Genomic DNA, 17,746 nt, shown 5'->3' with positions numbered 1-17,746 from the left:
TTCAAAGGATTGTTGTAGAAATTACAATTAAGAACATTAATCCCAATGCTTAGTATCCCACAGTTAGCAAGGAATTAAAAATATATGAACTATTATTACTATATTACTGGGCTGTCCTCTAGGTAAAACACAGCATAAAGAGACAGAAATAAACCTCTGTAAGGGAGAATATGATTTAAAAAAATATGATTTAGCTAGTTTTGTCAATGATTGACAACAAAGTCATATTTCTCATAATCAAGTAAGGTCTGCCATAACCAGCTATTCTTATTTAATAACAGATCAAATATCCATGAAAGTTTTCATAGATATCCAAATTCTTTGACATTCTTCACATCAAGAAGTAGGGTCTCTGTCCTCTCCTCCTGAAACTGAGCAGGTTTTTTGATTACCTCAACCACAGAGCACTGCAGAAGTGACACTATACAGTCCATTGCTAGGTCATAAAAATGCCATGTATTTTCCACCTTGTTTGCTAGGAACACTATCTTATGGGGTCTTTAGCCACCATAAAAGAAGCCCAACTACAATAAAGTTACCATCTAGGAGACAACATGAAGAGATCACACAGAGAAAGGGGGCAAAAAGAAATAGGACAAAGTCTATATTACACAACTATTTATATAAATTAATAATATATACTCATGTAAAAAAAGGACTATACATTTTACCAGTATACTTACATGGCCACACACATTACCATACATATCAAACCCATTAAAGTGGGTGTCTATGAAGGAAATGAGAATAAAAGTGGAGATGGAAATAAAAGGGAATAAACAAATAAGAGGATGTGGTAAAACTGAAATCTCCATTACATGGCTGGTAAAAATGTAAAACAGTGCAATGGCTGTGAAAAACAGGAAGCTCTTCAAAAAGTTAAACACAGAATTGCCATATGACCCAGCCTTTCCACTTCTAGATTTCAATTCCAAGAGACGTTCACACAAAAACTTGTAAACAAATTGATCATGGCAGCATTATTCACAATAGCCAAAAAGCAAAAATAACCCAAATGTCCATCAACTGATGAATGGATAAACAAATGTGGTAGACCCATACAATAGAATGTCATTCAGCCATAAAACAGAATGAAGTACTGATGCATGCTACAACATGGATGAACCCTGGAAAAAACATGCTAAATGAAAGAAGGTAGACACAAAAGGCCACATACTGTATGATTCTACTTATATGAAATGTTCAGAATGGGCAAATTCATGGAGATAGAAAGTACATTAGTGATCTCTACTTTAGTGAGGAGGGGAAATGAGGAGGTACTGTTGAATGGAGATGAAGTTTCTTTGGGGTGATAAAAATGTTCTGGATTTAGATAGATGATTGACAGAGATGAAAGAAAGAAAGAAAGAAAGAGAAAGAAAGAAAGAAAGAAAGAAAGAAAGAAAGAAAGAAAGAAAGAAAGAAAGAAAGAAAGAAAAGCAAGAAAGGAAGGAAGAAAGAAAAAATTGTCTCCTATTCATTGGATTGTCTCTTCACTCTTCTGGTAGTGTCCTTTGATGTACAACATTGTGAACATAGTAAAAACTTTTGAATTATACACTTTAAAATGGATAAAAAATGGTGAATGTTATGTTATGTGAATTTATCTCAATACATTTATTAGGATTTATCAGTACATATACTAAAATTGTAATAATACAGAGATTAGCGTGGCCTCTGGGCAAATTCATGAAGTGTCTTACATTTTTCTGTTTCTGGTCAAGAGCCATATTCACTAGTTGGCCCAATATTGTAAAATCATATGAGTCCTCCTCTCCAACTAGAAATATGAGTCATCCACAGCTTCTGCCCTGGTTGCATACATTTGTCTAATCTCAAGCAACAAAATCATTGTTTAACTAAAAAAAAAAAAAAAATTCAACACAGATTCATAATAAAGTTAGCACACTGACAATACAATGAAAGTTGTTTAATCGGGAACATCTCCCACAAATATATAGGAAATATCATATTTAATGGTGAAATGTTAAAAATATTCTCTTTAAAGTCAAGAACATTAAAATATACCCTGTATCCAAGTTCTTGTTCCACATTTAATTACAGCTCCAGTGATCACAGTAAGATAACAATTACAACATGAAGGATTAAAAGATAAGAAATAAAATGTCTAGGGGCACCTGGGTGGCTCAGTCAGTTAAGCGTCTGACTCTGGCTCAGGTCATGATCTCACAGTTCGTGGGTTCGAGCCCCATGTCAGGCTCTGTGCTGATAGCTCAGAGCCTAGAACCTGCTTCAGATTCTGTGTTTCCCTTTCTCTCTGCCCCTCCCCCACTCATTCATTTTTTCTCTCTCTCTCTCTCAAAAATAAATAAACATTAAAAAAATAAAGTTTTTAAAAGAAATAAAATGTCTATTATCAGCGGACAGTATGACTACCTGCCTAAAGAATTCCATAACATCTATAACCACATTGTTATGATTAACAGAAGGGTCAACAAGTTTGTTAGGAGAAAATCCTGATGAAAAAGTATAAACCTAGCCTAAGAAATTGGTGTTAACAGAATGACATGGAAGACACTTGTCACAAATACTCCATAATTAAATTCACAGGGTTTTCAGAGAATCCATAAATCATTTTGAAGATTCCAGCCAGTCTGCTCAAGGTCAGGCTGTCTAGATTTACCTCTTTGTTGGCTAAAAGTTAATTTGCTTATCAATGAAAAAAAGAGCAAGACTTAAGTGATCCCAGACTTTTACAAATCTGTTTTTGCAGTTTGTTCACTGACAACAGTCTACTCGTTGTATCTATCACATATGAGTACATTTGCATGTAAATATATAACTAAATATCATCTATATTATTCTTTCATGTCTGTATAGAAGCTAAATTTACAAAATTGTATGCCTGCAAGAAACCATACAGAATGTAGTTTTTATTTTTATTTATTTTTATATGAAATTTATTGTCAAACTGTTTTCCATACAACACCCAGTGCTCATCCCAACAGGTGCCCTCCTCAATGCTCATCACCCACTTTCCCCTCCCCCCTAACCCCCATCAACCTTCAGTTTGTTCTCAGTATTTAAGAATTTCTTATGGTTTGCCTCCTTCCCTCTCTATAACTTTTTTTTCCCTCTTCCCCTCCCCCCCGGTCTTCTGTTGAGTTTCTCTGGATCCACATATGAGTGAAAACATATGGTATCTGTCTTTCTCTGCATGACTTAGCTCACTTAGCATAACACTCTCCAGTTCCATCCACGTTGCTACAAATGGCCAGATTTCAAGAACGTAGTTTTTTAAAAAAGAGAAGCAAACCAAGAAACAGACTCTTAACTATAGAGAACAAACTGATATTACTGGAGGGGAGGTGGGTGGGGGGATGAGTTAAATAGGGGATGGGGATTAAGGAGGGCACTTGTGGTGGTGGGCACTGGGTATTGTATGTAAATAATGAATCACTAAATTCTACACCTGAAACTAATATTACACTATATGTTAACTAATTGGAATTTACATAAAAATTTGCAGAAAAAAATAAATATATATGTAGAAGCATTAAAAAAGGAATGTAATTTTAAAACCATGTCATTAACACTAACAATAGAATAATAAAGAATCTAAGAGTAAATCTACTGCAAGTGTATAAGAACTTCACCAAAGAAAGTTATGGAACTTTATTGAAGCACATAAAGAAACACCTAAATAATAGAGAAACAAACCATATTTGTAAAGACAAGTCTCAATAATGATGGCATTTGCCCCCCCCAAAAAATTCTCAAACTCAATGTAATTATAGACAAAAGCTTAACAAGGTTAAAAGTTTACCTTAAAATAATATGAAAATCTATCTAAAAAGTCAGAAGTAACCAACACTACTAGAAGAAAAAAAAATAAAGGGGAGGTACTTGCACTCTTCATATCTGATTGATTCTTTTTTAACTCTTTTATCTCTGTGGTAAGGTTTCACTGATGTCTTCCATTCTTTTCTCAAGTCCAGTGAGATTACTGCTTCAAATTCTCCATCAGATATGTTACATTTGTTTCACTTAGATTTCTGGCTGTGACCTTATCTTGTTCTTTCATTTGTGATAAAACCCTTTGTTGTTTTTGTGTTTTATCTAAGCTAGTTATTTCTCCTGCTCCTGAAAGTAATGGCTTTATGAAGAAGAGGTCATGCAGTGCCCAGGACCCAGTGCTTTAGGGAGTGTCTCTGGTGTGTGCTGCATGCTCTGTGCTGTTGTGTTTCTCTGCTCTATCCTTCAGGCCAGTCCTCTGCAGAGGCTCTCCTTGTCTGCTGTGGGCAATGTTTCACCTCTGGTCTAAACGTGGTGAGTTTTAACTAGGTGTCTGGTCTGCTTATGAAATGAGACCTGTCACCACCTCTTCTGGAACTGAAGCCCTGCAAAACTCTGAGAGACGTAGTGTGCACAGGGGTTTGTGCTGCTCTTCTAGTGGAAGGGCTCATCATGCTGCCATTGAGGCAAGCATGAATGAGAAGGGCAGTTCTACTGGAGCACAGAGGATGGGGCTTGGTGGATAGAGTTAGGCAGCCAGTGTCCATGCTCTGTGTACTGCTTCCTGTAGGTGGCTCTGTATTTATGCTGATGGACAGGGGAGGGAAATGATGCCAGGCAGCTCCTTTTTTCTTAGAGAAATGTCCCCATGAAAGCTGTCTTTCAGGAAAATACTTCAAGTAGAGTAAATAATCTCCCCACTGTGTGCTCCAGGTGCTGTTCACCTCGCTCCTTCCACTCTATCTGTCCCTGGGTTGTTTGCCTGCCTTCTGTCCAGGAGCAGCACAGTACCCTTCACACTCTACCCCAGCCAAGCCCCCTGACTTTTAAAACTCCAGGCTTTAAGCCTTACTTGTTGCAAGAACTCACAAAATCCAGCCCCTCTCACTTTCCAAGCCAATGGCCATGGGGAAATGTTCTCCTTGTGCATTCCCCACTGCGTGCTCCTCTCTCTCTCTCTCTCTCTCTCCACCCCCCCCCCCCACCTTCTCTGTAACCATGTCTCCCTCCACTCTGCAACAGCCAGGGCCCATTTCTCCCCTAAACCACATCTCCATACTTCCTACTTTCTTCAGTGTGGTCTTTTCTCTTCCTTTCATTGAGGAGTTTATTCTGTCAGTCTTCAGGTCAATTTCTGGGGTATTTAGGATAACTTGATAGTCATCTAGTTGACTAGATGGGCAAGGCAAGCCTAGAGTCCTTCTATTCTGCCATCTTGTTTCCCCTATCTGGTACTTTCTTATACTTTTTATCTCCTTGTTGAAGTTCTCACTGTGTTCATCCATTTTTCTCCTCAGTCTGATGAGCATATGTATGACCATTACTTTTAACTTTTTACCAGGTAAATTATGTATCTGTCTCATTAAAGTTTTTTCCGGAGGTTTTACCTTATTCCTTCATTTGGAACTTATTCATTTATTTCTTCATTTTTCTTGATTCTCTATGTTGGTTTCTATATAGTAGATGAATCAACTATCTCTCCCAGTTTTGAAGGAATGGCCTCAGGTTAGAGGTGAGCCTTGTTGTTCAACCCTTCCTCAGGCCTTTGTTGTCTCTCAAACCTTTGTGCTTGTCCAAGTAATCTATTATATTTTTAATAGTTTCCAGTAGTTGAAGACGTGCCAAGACCTGTCACTGTTCCTAAAGGGATGATCTAAACACCTAAATTCAGGATTTTTAGAAGCCAAACCTTCATACAGCAGATTTTAAAAGAATGCAAATATATACGGTTCTGTAGAATCACAAATATAAGCCCCACTTGCCAGATAATCTAGTGGTGTCCCCAGGGTGCCAGTCTGAACAATTGGGGCTCCAGACGAGTATGTAACATTTTTTCTTGGAAATACCAGCAAGCTGGAACAAGGCAGAGGGAAAGCCCCAATATGGCATCCACAACCTATATTCCTTGAGAGAAGCTCCACAGTTCACTAAATGTGTGCCAAACCTGAAGCCTGCCCCTCAGGCCAAACTTAAGGACAAGTAAGAAGCCTCCTTCACAGAAATACTGGGGAGTGGGTGGAGTACGCCTCAGGCTGCTATCTGAATACAGTCCCGGGGTGGTAGCCTATCAAGAATCACCTTTCTGATTGCCACAGTCCCATGGAACTCCTGGCCACCAGAGCAAGGTAATCAAGGGGCCCTGTGGAGCATGGCAGGAGAGCACAACAATAGCTCCTGACCTCCATGTTTTTTGGAAAGGATTACAGCCAGCTCTTAGGTGCATGTTTCATTAGAAGTCTGATCCTCAGGCTACAGCCATGATGATTAGCTAACAGGCCTCCTTCACAGAAAGACTGAGCTCCTAGGTCTGTGGCCTCTTGCTGTGCCCTAGGGGTAACAGGGGTCTAAAAACTCTTTTTCCTTTGATTATAGTCCTTTGGGACCAACAAGCATAAGCTCCACTGGCTTCCAGAGCCAGGTGATGTAAAGCTGTCCTCTGGCAACAGCCACAAAAATCAGGGTGCTGGCTAGGGGTATGAGCTCCCTTCTGGGTGACATTGACTACCACAATCCCATGAGACCAGGGCCTGAAGCTCCCCTTGACTCCAGACACAGGTAGTCAAGAGGCATCCCCTGAGAAAAACTGCCACAAAGATTGGGGGACCAGAAATATATAAAATCCCCCTTCCAGGAGATACTGGTGCTCTGGAACACAGTAAAGGGAGAGTGTAAAGATGGTGCCCACCAGTCTCCATCCCCTGAATGTGTTCCAGCAGGTTCCCAAGTATGTGAGTTAAATTAGATGCCCACCCCTTAAGCCAATGCTTTAATATGAGCAGGTGAGTCTCCTTCACTTTAAGCCTGGACATGGTCAGCTACTTCTGAGCAGGACCCTAGGGCAGGTAACTCTGAGTGTGTGGGCCTTTTATTAGTTGTGCCCCAGAGCACTACAACTTTGTGGGTCTCAGCTCACAAGTCTAATTGGTTTTCAAAGTTAGATGTATTTGGGGGTTCATTTCTCAAGGGCAGGTCTAAAAGTTGAGGTGCCTGTGATGGGTTCAACCACTTCACTCTTCAAGGGAAGCTCTGGTTTTGAGGTTTTTCTTTTCCCATTTCTGGTTTGTCACAACAGGGGTAAAGATTATGGCAAGACTGTGTCCCAGCCTTTCCTCCCCACTTCAGTGTGGTTTTCTTCTTTTTGCCCATTGTGTAGTCATCACTCAGCCAACCTTGGTTTTTTTAAGAGGAAATTATTCCATATGTAGCTATAAAATTCAGTGTGTCCATGGAAGGAGGTAAGTTCAGGCTCTTCCTATGCTGTCATCTTGAACTGGAGATGAGTGTATAAGCTCTTTTCTGGGAGATACCAGTGAATTGGAACAAGGCAGAGGGAGAGTGCCAAGATGGTGTCCACAGCCTACATTCCACAAAAGTAGCTCCATAGTCCACTAGATATATGCCAAACCTAAAGGGTGACCCTCAGCCTTGCTCAAGACAAACAGACTGGTATCCTTCACAGAAAGAATGAGAGTTGACATGAGGTTGAGAAATGAAACCCAGTCCTTTCTCAGTATTGGGGGTTGACCTATGTAACAGGAGCCAGCTGTATGGTGGAATGAATTTGCTTGTAAATCTGATTTTGAGGTCATGGGATTTCTTCACCCTCTTCACTAGTTTATACAACATTTACTGAGATCTTACCATATACAGAAAATGTGCTCATACCATGAAAGAATCTGAAGTGGATCAAACACACTCTGTCATCCATCTATATACTCATAGCATAGCAATAGAGAAGACATAAGCACTGAAACAAGACTCAGCAGAAGAGTGCAAAAAAAAATCCGCTAAGAACTGTAACATGGTAGCACTCATATAGAAATTCTCACAGATTCAAATTAAACACAAGGGAACACCGCACCTAGAGACATTTCCCTTGATGCCCCTTGTTCTCATAGAGTTGATCTTAAAACCAATTATGTGCTGGGGAGAAAATAACTCCTATTTGAATGTCTCTTCAGGCCAAGAAACTTATAATATAACCTATATCAATCTATTGTCATTAATGTAATGTGAGGTAGTACTACCAGAACAACTTCTTTCCATTACTCAGCTCCTTCTCACTGCTTAGGTCACCCTCCTCTCACCCAAGACTTAAGTAAATGTAGCTAGTTACTGTTGGTTCTTGGACCCAAATTTGTCTGTAACTGATATCAAAACTCTTGCTTATTAGAAAACAAAACACTTTCCATGGGATTTACATTTGAGGGAAAACTGTCAGCAATAACATTACTAAAAAGTTCTAATATAAAAGATAGAGAACAGTGAAATTCTCTCCTTCTCACCATAAACACACAATATGTGTTTAACAGTTTAAGCTCACTTTAGTGTTGAATCATCCAAATGAGCCAACACAATGTTAGGAATGTTGTTAATTTTCAACTCAACAACTGTAGAAAAACAACTTTAGCAAAAAAAAAGTCTTTTACAGGAAATAAAAACTAAGTCTAACATAAAGGTCTTTCACAGAAAATGAAAGCTAACAAGTTTTATTACAACTGCTTCTCTCTCTGTCCTTGAGTGACTTGTGAACTGGAACAGTAAAGCAGTTAAAGCACTTTTCCTGAGGAAGAAACTCTAATGTGCCCATATCTTTTCTCCCTAATTCTTTACCTATCCTCTTTCTGCTATGTTTATTATCATGCGTTCACCGCCCCCCACCATTGGTACACACACACATACACATCAACTTTAGTCTTCTACTTACAGTAATTTTAAATTCTTTTAATGTTTATTTATTTTTGAGAGAGACAGAGTCTGAATGGGAGAGGGGCAAAGAGAAAGGGAGACAAAAATCTGAAGCAGGCTCCAGGTTCCCAGCTGTCATCAAAGATCCTGACACAGGGCTCAAACTCACAAACCGCAAGATCATGACCCTAGCCAAAGTCGGATACTTAACCAACTGAGCCACCCAGGTGCCCGTATTTGCAGTAATTTTTAAACCCAGGATATCTCTCTCTCTCTCTCTCTCTCTCTCTCTCTCTCTCTCTCACACACACACACACAGACACCAGGCATCACAATATAAACAAAAAAATAAACAGGATTCCTTTTAATCAGCTGGATTTTTTATTTTACAAACTTGATATGTTACATTTTGTAAATTTAAGGTGTACAGTGTATTACTTGATTCATTTATATATTGTAATATGATTGCCATTCAATATGATGTATAAATACATTTATACATCATTGTATCACAATATTATTATCTATATTCATTATACTATGCATTAGATCTCTATGGCTTATTTATCAGTCATTACAAGTTGTATTCTTAAATAGCATCAGTTTTATTCCCCCATGCCAGCTATCACCAGATAACCATTTTACTCTGTTTTTTTGGTAGGTTTGACTTTTTTGATTCAACATATAAGCGATATCATACAATACTAGTCTTTCTCTGACTTATCTCACTTAGCATAATGTGCTCAAGGTCCATTCATGTTGTTGCAAATGGCAGGATAATCTCCTTTCTTGTGACTTAATAATATTCCATTACAAATATACACCACAGCTTTTGTATCCATCATTCATTGATGGATATTAGGGTTGTTTGCCTATCTTGACCAGTGGGAATAATGTTGCGATAAACACGAGTGTGCCTATATCTCATCAAGATCTTGTTTTCATTTCCTTTGGGTACATACCCAAAAGTGGAATTGCTGGTTCGTATAGGTCTATTTTCAATTTTTTGAAAAAACCTCCATATTATTTTCCACAATAGTAAGACTAATTCCCAGCAGTGGTGTATAGGGATTCCCTTTTAACCCTATCCCTGCTAGCAATTGTCATGCCTTCTTGAAGATAGCCATTCCAATAAATGTGAAGTGATATTTCACTATGGCTTTTATTTGCATCTCACTCATGATCAGTGATGCTGAACATCTTTTTATGTGTCCATTTGCCATTTTGATGTTCTCTTTGAAAAAAATATCTATTTAGTTCTTCTGCCCATTTTTTATCTGGATTGTTTGTTCTTTTGTTGTGTTAGTTCTTTACACATTTTGGATATTAACCCCTTATCCAACATATGGTTTGCAAAATTTCTCTCATTCTGCATGCTGCGATTTCATTTTGTTAATTGTTTCTTTCATTGCGTAGAATTTTTGCTATTGTTGTTTCTTTTGGCCTCATTCCCACAAAAACCATTCCCAAGACCAATTTCAATGAGTTTCTTCTCTATACTTTCTTCTAGGGGTTTTAAGGTATCAGAGCTTATGTTTAAGTAATCCATTTCAAGTTAATTTTTGTCAGTGGTGTGAGATAGGAGACCAATTCCATCATTCTACATGCGTTTCTCCAGTTTTCTCAGGAGCATTTGTTGAAGAAACTATCCTTCCCACCATTGAATGTTCTTGGCTCCATTGCCAAATATTATTTGAGTATATATGCCATGATATAATTCTAGGATCTCTATTCTGTTCCTTTGGTCTATTTATTTTTACACTAGAGCTACATTGTTTTTTATTGCTATGACTTTGTAGTATAGTTAAAATCACGAAGTGTGATACCTCCAGATTTTTTCTTTTTTTCTTCAGGATTTCTTGAGCTATTCAGGGTCTTTTGTGGTTCCACCACAAATTTTAGGATTATTTCCTCTTATTCTGTAAAAAATACCTTTGGCATTTTGATAAGGATTACATTAAATTTGTGCATAGCTTTGAATAGATTGGCCATTTTAACCATATTTATTCTTAGGATTCATGAGCATGAGATGTCTTTCCATTTGTTTTATGTCTCTTTCAATTTCTTTCAGCCAAGCCTTCTAGTTTCCATTATACAGATCTTTCACATCCTTAGTTTAATTTATGCCTAAGTATTGTATTGTTTTTGAAGTTATTGTGATTGGGATAATTTTCTTTATTTTTTTTTTGAAGTTTTTATTTAAACTCCAGTTAGTTAACATACAAGTGTAGAATTTAGTGATTCATCACTTACATACAGCACCCAGTGTTCATTACAACTGCCCTCAAAACCTATCCCCCACCTACCTCCCTACAGTAACCCTCAGTTTGTTCCCTACAAATAGTTAAGAATCAGTTTCCTGGTTTGCCTCGTTTTCCCCTATGTTCACTTTTTATGTTCCTTAAATTCCACATATGAGTAAAATCATATGGTATTAGCTTTAATTGACTTACTTATTTTGCTTAGCATAATATTCCCTAGCTCTACCCATGTCGTTGCAAATGGCAAGATCTCATTCTTTTTTATGGCTAATTGGCTAATATTCTGTGTGTGTGTGTGTGTGTGTGTGTGTGTGTGTGTGGTGTGTGTACTCACCACATCTTCCTTATTCATCCATCAGTCAATGGACATTTGAACTGTTTCCATAATTTGGCTAGTGTTGACAATGCTGCTATAAACATCGAGGTGCATGTATCTGTTCAAATCAGTATTTTTGTATCCTGTGGGTAAATATCTAGTAGTGCGATCTAGTAGTAGTGTGGGTAAATATCTAGTAGCTAGATCATAGGGTAGTTCTATTTTTAACTTTTTGAGGGATTCTCCATGCTGTTTTCCAGAGTGGCTGCACCAGTTTGCATTCCCACCAACAGTGTAAGAGAGTTCCCTTTTCTCCCCATCTTCACCAACACCTGTTGTATCCCATGCTGTTAATTTTACCCATTGTGACAGGTGTGAGGTGATATCTTACTGTAGTTTTGATCTGCATTTCCCTGATAATGAATGATGTTGGGCATCTTCTCACGTGTCTGTTGGCCATCTGTTTGTCTTCTTTGGAAAAATGTCTATTCGTGTCTTCTGCCCATTTTTTAAACTGGATTATTTGGTTTATGGGTGTTGAGTTTTATAACTTCTTTATATACTTTGGATACCAACCCTTTATCAGATATGTCATTTGCAAATATCTTACCCCAGTCCATAGGTTGCCTTTTAGTGTTGTTGCTTGTTTCCTTCATTGTGAAGAAGCTCTTTATCTAGATGAAGTTCCAATAGTTCATTTTTGCTTTTCTTTCCTTGGCCTCAGGAGACATATCCAGAAAGAAGTTGCTATGGCCGATGTCAAAGAGATTGCTGCCTGTGTTCTCCTCTAGGAATTTGATGGCTTTCTGTCTCACATTTAGGTATTTAATCCATTTTGAATTTATTTTTATGTATTGTGTAACAAGTGGTCCAGTTTCATTCTTTTGCATGTTGTTTTCTAGTTTTCCCAACACCATTTGTTGAAGATTTTCCCCTTGTATATTTATTCCTCCTTTGTTAAAGATAATTTTCGGTTTATATCTGGGTTTACTATTCTCTTGCATTGATGTATGTGTCTTTTTTGTGCCAGCACCATACTGTCTTGATCACTATAGCTTTGTAATATAAATTGAAGTCCAGAATTGTGATGCTACCAGCTTTGCTTTTCTCTTTCAAGACTGCTTTGACTGTTTGGGGTTTTTTGTTGCTTCATACAAATTTTAGGATAGTTTGCTCTACCTCTGTGAAAAATGCTTATGGTATATTGATAGGGATTGCATTAAATGTGTAGATTGTTTTGGGTAGTACAGACAATTTACCAGTATTTGTTCTTCCAATCCATGAGCTTGGAATGTTTTTCCATTTCTTTCTGTCTTCTTCAATTTCTTTTTTGTTTGTTTGATGTTTGCTGTTGTTTGTTGTTTTTTAAGTAGGCTCCATGCTCAGCATGGAGTCCAAAGTGAGGCTTGAGCTCATGACCCTGAGATCAAGACCTGAGCTAAGATCAAGAGCCAGACACTTAACTAACTGAGCCACCCAGGAGGCCCCTCTTCAATTTCTTTCATCAGTGTTTTATAATTTTCAGAGTATAGATCTTTTACCACTTTGCTTAGGTTTATTTGTAGGTATCTTACAGATTTTGGTGCAATTGTAAGTGGAAATGATTCCTTGATTTCTCTTCCTGCTGTTTCATTATTGGTGTATAGAAATGCAACCGATTTCTGTACGTTGATTTTGTACCCTGAAACTTTAGTGAATTTGTGTGGGTATTTTTGGTGGAGTCTTAAGGGTTTTCTATATCATATCATCTATAAATATCATATCATCTATAAATACTGAAAGTTTTACTTTTTCCTTGTCAATTTAGATACAATATTATTACTTCTTGTTGTCTAATTACTGAGGCTAGGACCTCTAGTACTGTGTTTAACAACAGTGGTGAGAGTGGACAATCCTGTCTTATTCATAACCATAAGGAAAAGCTCCACTTTTTCCTCACTGAGGATAATAATAGCTGCAAGTTTTTCACAAGGCCTTTATTATGTTGAGGTATGTTCCCTCCACCACTACTTTGTTGAAGGTTTTTATCATGAATGGATGGTGTACTTTGTGAAATGCTTTTTCTGCATCTACTGAGAGGATCATATGGTTCTTATTAATGTACTGTATCATGTTAATTGATTTGTAAACATTAAACAACCTTGGAGCCCAGGAATAAATCCCACTTGATCGTGGTGAATGATTCTTTTAATATACTATTGAATTTGATTTGCTAGTACTTGTTGACAATTTTTGCATCCATGTTCATCAGGGATATTGGCCTGTAATTCGCTTTTATCCTGGAGTCCTTGTCAAGATAATGCTGGCTTCCTAGAATGAGTTTGATAGTTTTCCTCCCATTCTCTTTTTTCGAACAGCTTAAGAAGAATAGATATTAACTCTTCTTTAAATGTTTGGGACAATTTCCCTGTGAAGCCATCTGGTCCTGGAATTCTGTTCCTTGGGAGATTTTTAATTACTGATTTAATTTCTTTGGTGGTTATCAGTCTGTTCAAGTCTTCTATATCTTCCTGTTTCAGTTTTGGTAGTTTATATGTGTCTGGAAATTAATCCATTCCTTCCAGATTGTCCAATATGAGGGCATATGATTTTTAATACATTCTCTTATAATTGTTTATATTTCTGTGGTATTGTTTGTTATTTCTCCTCTCTCATTTGTGCTTTTATTTGTTTGGTTCCTTTCTCTTTTCTTTGGGATAAGTCTGATAGAGGTTCATCAATTTTATTATTTTTTTTCTTGTATTTATTTTTGAGAGAGAGAGAGTGCGAGTGAGCGCAAGCGGGGAAGAGGCAGAGAGAGGAAGACACAATCTGAAGCAGGCTCCAGGCTCTGAGCTGTCAGCACAGAGCCTGATGCAGGGCTCGAACTCACAAACCACGGGATCATGACCTGAGCTGAAGTCGAGTGCTTAACTGACTGAGCCACCCAGGCACCCCCAACTGCATCCTCATTAGTTGGTTAGTTAGTTCGTTCATTAGTTAGAGTTTTTGGCAAGTTGACACTCCTCTTTATCACAACTCTTCTTCATTCGATTCTTTTAAGTCTAATTTCCTGAACCTAAAGTCAGTTAATATTTGATTTTTGTCTCACTTATATGCCAGTCACTAGGTTAAACTACAGAATAATCACAACAAATGCAAAAGTTTCTTATTACAGCCAGAGTTTCCACAAACCTTGGCACCCTTCTTTACTATTTCCTTGTGTCTTTCCAATACCCCTTCCATAGCTGGGGGAACAGAATTCTTTCCCCGTCCCCACACTAACCCAACCCGGTTCCATCTCATCACTCTCAGGATTCTGTCTTTCTGACCATACCACAGAGAAATTAAAAGCCTCAACATAAATAAATTAAACCACTCACCTCTCTGACCACACATACCTACAAACCTGTAGCAATCTATCCTTTCCTCACAGGGAAGAGTTGTCTTTAAAAAAAAATTGGGGTGCCTGGGTGGCTCAGTCGGTTAAGCATCCGACTTCCGCTCAGGTTATGATCTCGCGGTCCGTGAGTTCGAGCCCCGCGTCGGGCTCTGTGCTGACCACTCAGAGCCTGGAGCCTGTTTCAGATTCTGTGTGTGTGTGTCTCTCTCTCTGACCCTCCCCCGTTCATGCTCTGTCTCTGTCTCAAAAATAAATAAACGTTAAAAAAAATTTTTTTAAATAAAAAAAATTGTCTTAGCTATAATAAGGGTATTCCCTGTGCTCAAAACTTCACATACTTCTTCTCTGGTTATTTCTCTAACAATTATAACTTCTTTTCTCCCTTTATCTTCCCTATCTCCTATACTATTGGTTTTCTTTCTAATAAAAGAATAAATATATTTATCATCTTACCCTTCACTCTAAGCTTCTCCATGTAGTGTGCTTTTCATCTCTTCGATGAATCTGTTCTGCACAATTCAAAACCACCTTTCAATGGCCAAACTTACTGATTTTGCTTTTGGTTATCTTGCTTGATCTCTCAGTCATAATTAAAACTATGGATACTCTTGAAGATGTATTCTCCCTTGCTTTCTCTTATTCCTTTTTTTTCTCTAATGACATACTTTCCTTTATCATCTTTTTCCTTCTGCTCATCATTTAATATTGACATTTCCCTCATTTCTTCACTTTCTGAGTCTACACTCTCTGCATGACCTCATTTCTTCTGACTTTGGCTATCATTTAACTGTTGATGACTTCTAAATCTCCATAAGCAACTGAGGCTTTTTTTTTTCAGAGTTCTGATTTACACATCAAACATCTTAAAGGACCTCACTGACAATTTCCTTACATATATAATAGAAATAATGACGATGATGGTAGTATAAGTTTTCAGAACAACTTGGTTTGAATCTGAGTTCTATGAATTAATATATAGATCTTCTTGAGTAAGTAATTTCAGTTACACAAACCTCAGTTTCCACATCTATAAAATGAGGATATTAGTATCTAATTTCTCCGTTTGCTGTAAGAATTAAATGTAATAACTTATATAAACAGTTATTATTTGGTATATGACAAGTATTAATTATCTGTAATAATAACAAATAAATATTACTTAACGCACAAATATGAACCAGTCACTCTACACACATTTTCTCATTTAACTTCAATTTAGGACAACAAAAATTGAAACTATTATACTCCTCTGTTTTTTCCGTAATTTATTTTCTACATAAATACTCCCTTTCTTTCTTATATTGACACAGATACTAAGACAGTCTCTCAGGCTGAAAAGGGGAGACATTTCTCTCCCTTCCTTTCCTCTCTACCTACTAGACAGGTGAAATAGTCACTAGATTGTATCTCAGATCTCAAATTTCTCTCCTCCTCTCTATTCCCAGTTATCATCAACCTATTTTCTGACCCTATACTTTCTATTTGTTATACTTCTATGATCTGCCTCCTGTATTGCTCTTTCAAAAAACAGAATAGGGGCGCCTGGGTGGCGCAGTCGGTTAAGCGTCCGACTTCAGCCAGGTCACGATCTCGCGGTCCGTGAGTTCGAGCCCCGCGTCGGGCTCTGGGCTGATGGCTCGGAGCCTGGAGCCTGTTTCCCATTCTGTGTCTCCCTCTCTCTCCGCCCCTCCCCCGTTCATGCTCTGTCTCTCTCTGTCCCAAAAATAAATAAAAAACATTGAAAAAAAAATTAAAAAATCAAAAAAATCAAAAAACAGAATAGAAGAGGGGCACCTGGGTGGCTCCATTGGTTAAGTGCCCAACTCTTGATTTTGGCCCAGGTCATGATCTCACAGTTCATTAGTTTGGGTTCTGTGCTGGCAGTGCAGAGGCTGTTTGGGATTCTCTCTCTCTTCCTCTTTCTCTGCCCCTCCCCTGCTCATGCTCTCTCTCTCATTCTCTCTCATTCTCTCTCTCTCTCTCTCTCTCAAGATAAATTTTTAAAAATAGAATAGAATAATCTATAGAAAGTGACAATCGTATCATTTTCAATTCCCCCATTAAATCAATTCAGTGATTCTCCATTGCTTATAGACTGAAGTCCAAATGCCTGATCAAATCCTACAGCATCTCTACCTGACCGCGGCTGTCTGAAAGGCCATCCTTCCATCCTTCCCCATCCATCTTTCCCCTTCCATCCTAACTGCTAATTCATATCTCTGCTATACCCAAAGGTACAGGAATCTGTGTCTTTGCCTGTGCCATTTCCTCTATCGAAGTTCATTTCTGCCTTATCATCTAGATAAACTCCTAGTCATCCTTCAGTATTCTCCTCTGACACTTCTTCACCCAATCTTTCTAGAAGTCTACTAAGCTGAGCTGTTATTTTCCATCTCTCTGTTTCTCTAAGTTTTATACCTACCACTATTAACACATATTTTCTGTCATACAATATATCTTTACTTTCAAGTTGCTGTTTTTTTCTAGTTTATGAATTCTTAAGACAAAGATTATCAGTGACTTTATCCCCATCTCTTGACACAGATAACATTTTCAATAAATAGCTATTTAAGAAATCAATAAGTGTATATCCCATGCACATATTACCACACATTTTATACATATTTTTACTTATATTCCCAATCACAAACACTTATACAACCAGGAACCATAAAGCATGAAAGTAGGAAAAACAAGGCATATTCACCTGGGCTTAGAGTAGGTAAGGTTGCACAAATAATGGTTTTTTTTTTCTTCCTACCTTGAACTCAAGAAGAAAATTACAAATTGGCCACTTTATCTTCTGCATGAGATCAGGGTAAAGCATGTACACTGTGACAGAGATGATAGAGCAAACTATTGGGTCTTTCGGTAACAAAAGTCCTCAAAAGCTGTCATACTCATCTCAGTTTCTAGATCCAGAGATTTTCAAAATCAAAATACCAGGTTTCCATGTAGGCTTCTGCCTGTGGCAACGGGAAAAGTACAAGGGGATGGAAGCAGAGTCAGCAAAGGGCAGAGAAGTATCAGCCAGGGTCCAGTTGTTACAAATGAGGTCAATGTAGGTTATTACCCTAGAGATTTTAGTGTAAAAGCCCTATTTTTTTCTACTGTACACAATCT

The 17,746-nt window shown here is 37.8% G+C and overlaps 1 protein-coding gene across 2 annotated transcripts in view; it reads left to right on the top strand.

The window, feature by feature from the left end:
• Positions 1 to 17,746, top strand: part of LOC131487408 (interferon-induced very large GTPase 1-like) — a 56,623-nt gene that overhangs the window by 955 nt on the left and 37,922 nt on the right. Inside the window, exon 2 of one of the 2 annotated variants that reach the window (XM_058688086.1) lies at positions 11,966 to 12,062. The exons of the other annotated variant lie outside the window; for it this stretch is intronic. The gene's annotated coding sequence lies outside the window, so the exon portion shown is untranslated. The remainder of the gene's footprint in view (positions 1 to 11,965; positions 12,063 to 17,746) is intronic. 2 annotated transcript variants of the gene reach the window in all.

This window comes from Neofelis nebulosa, chromosome 10, assembly GCF_028018385.1.
Source record: "Neofelis nebulosa isolate mNeoNeb1 chromosome 10, mNeoNeb1.pri, whole genome shotgun sequence".
NCBI lineage: Eukaryota > Metazoa > Chordata > Mammalia > Carnivora > Felidae > Neofelis > Neofelis nebulosa.
Note: the sequence above shows the minus strand (reverse complement) of the source record. Positions and strands in the feature narration are given on the sequence as shown.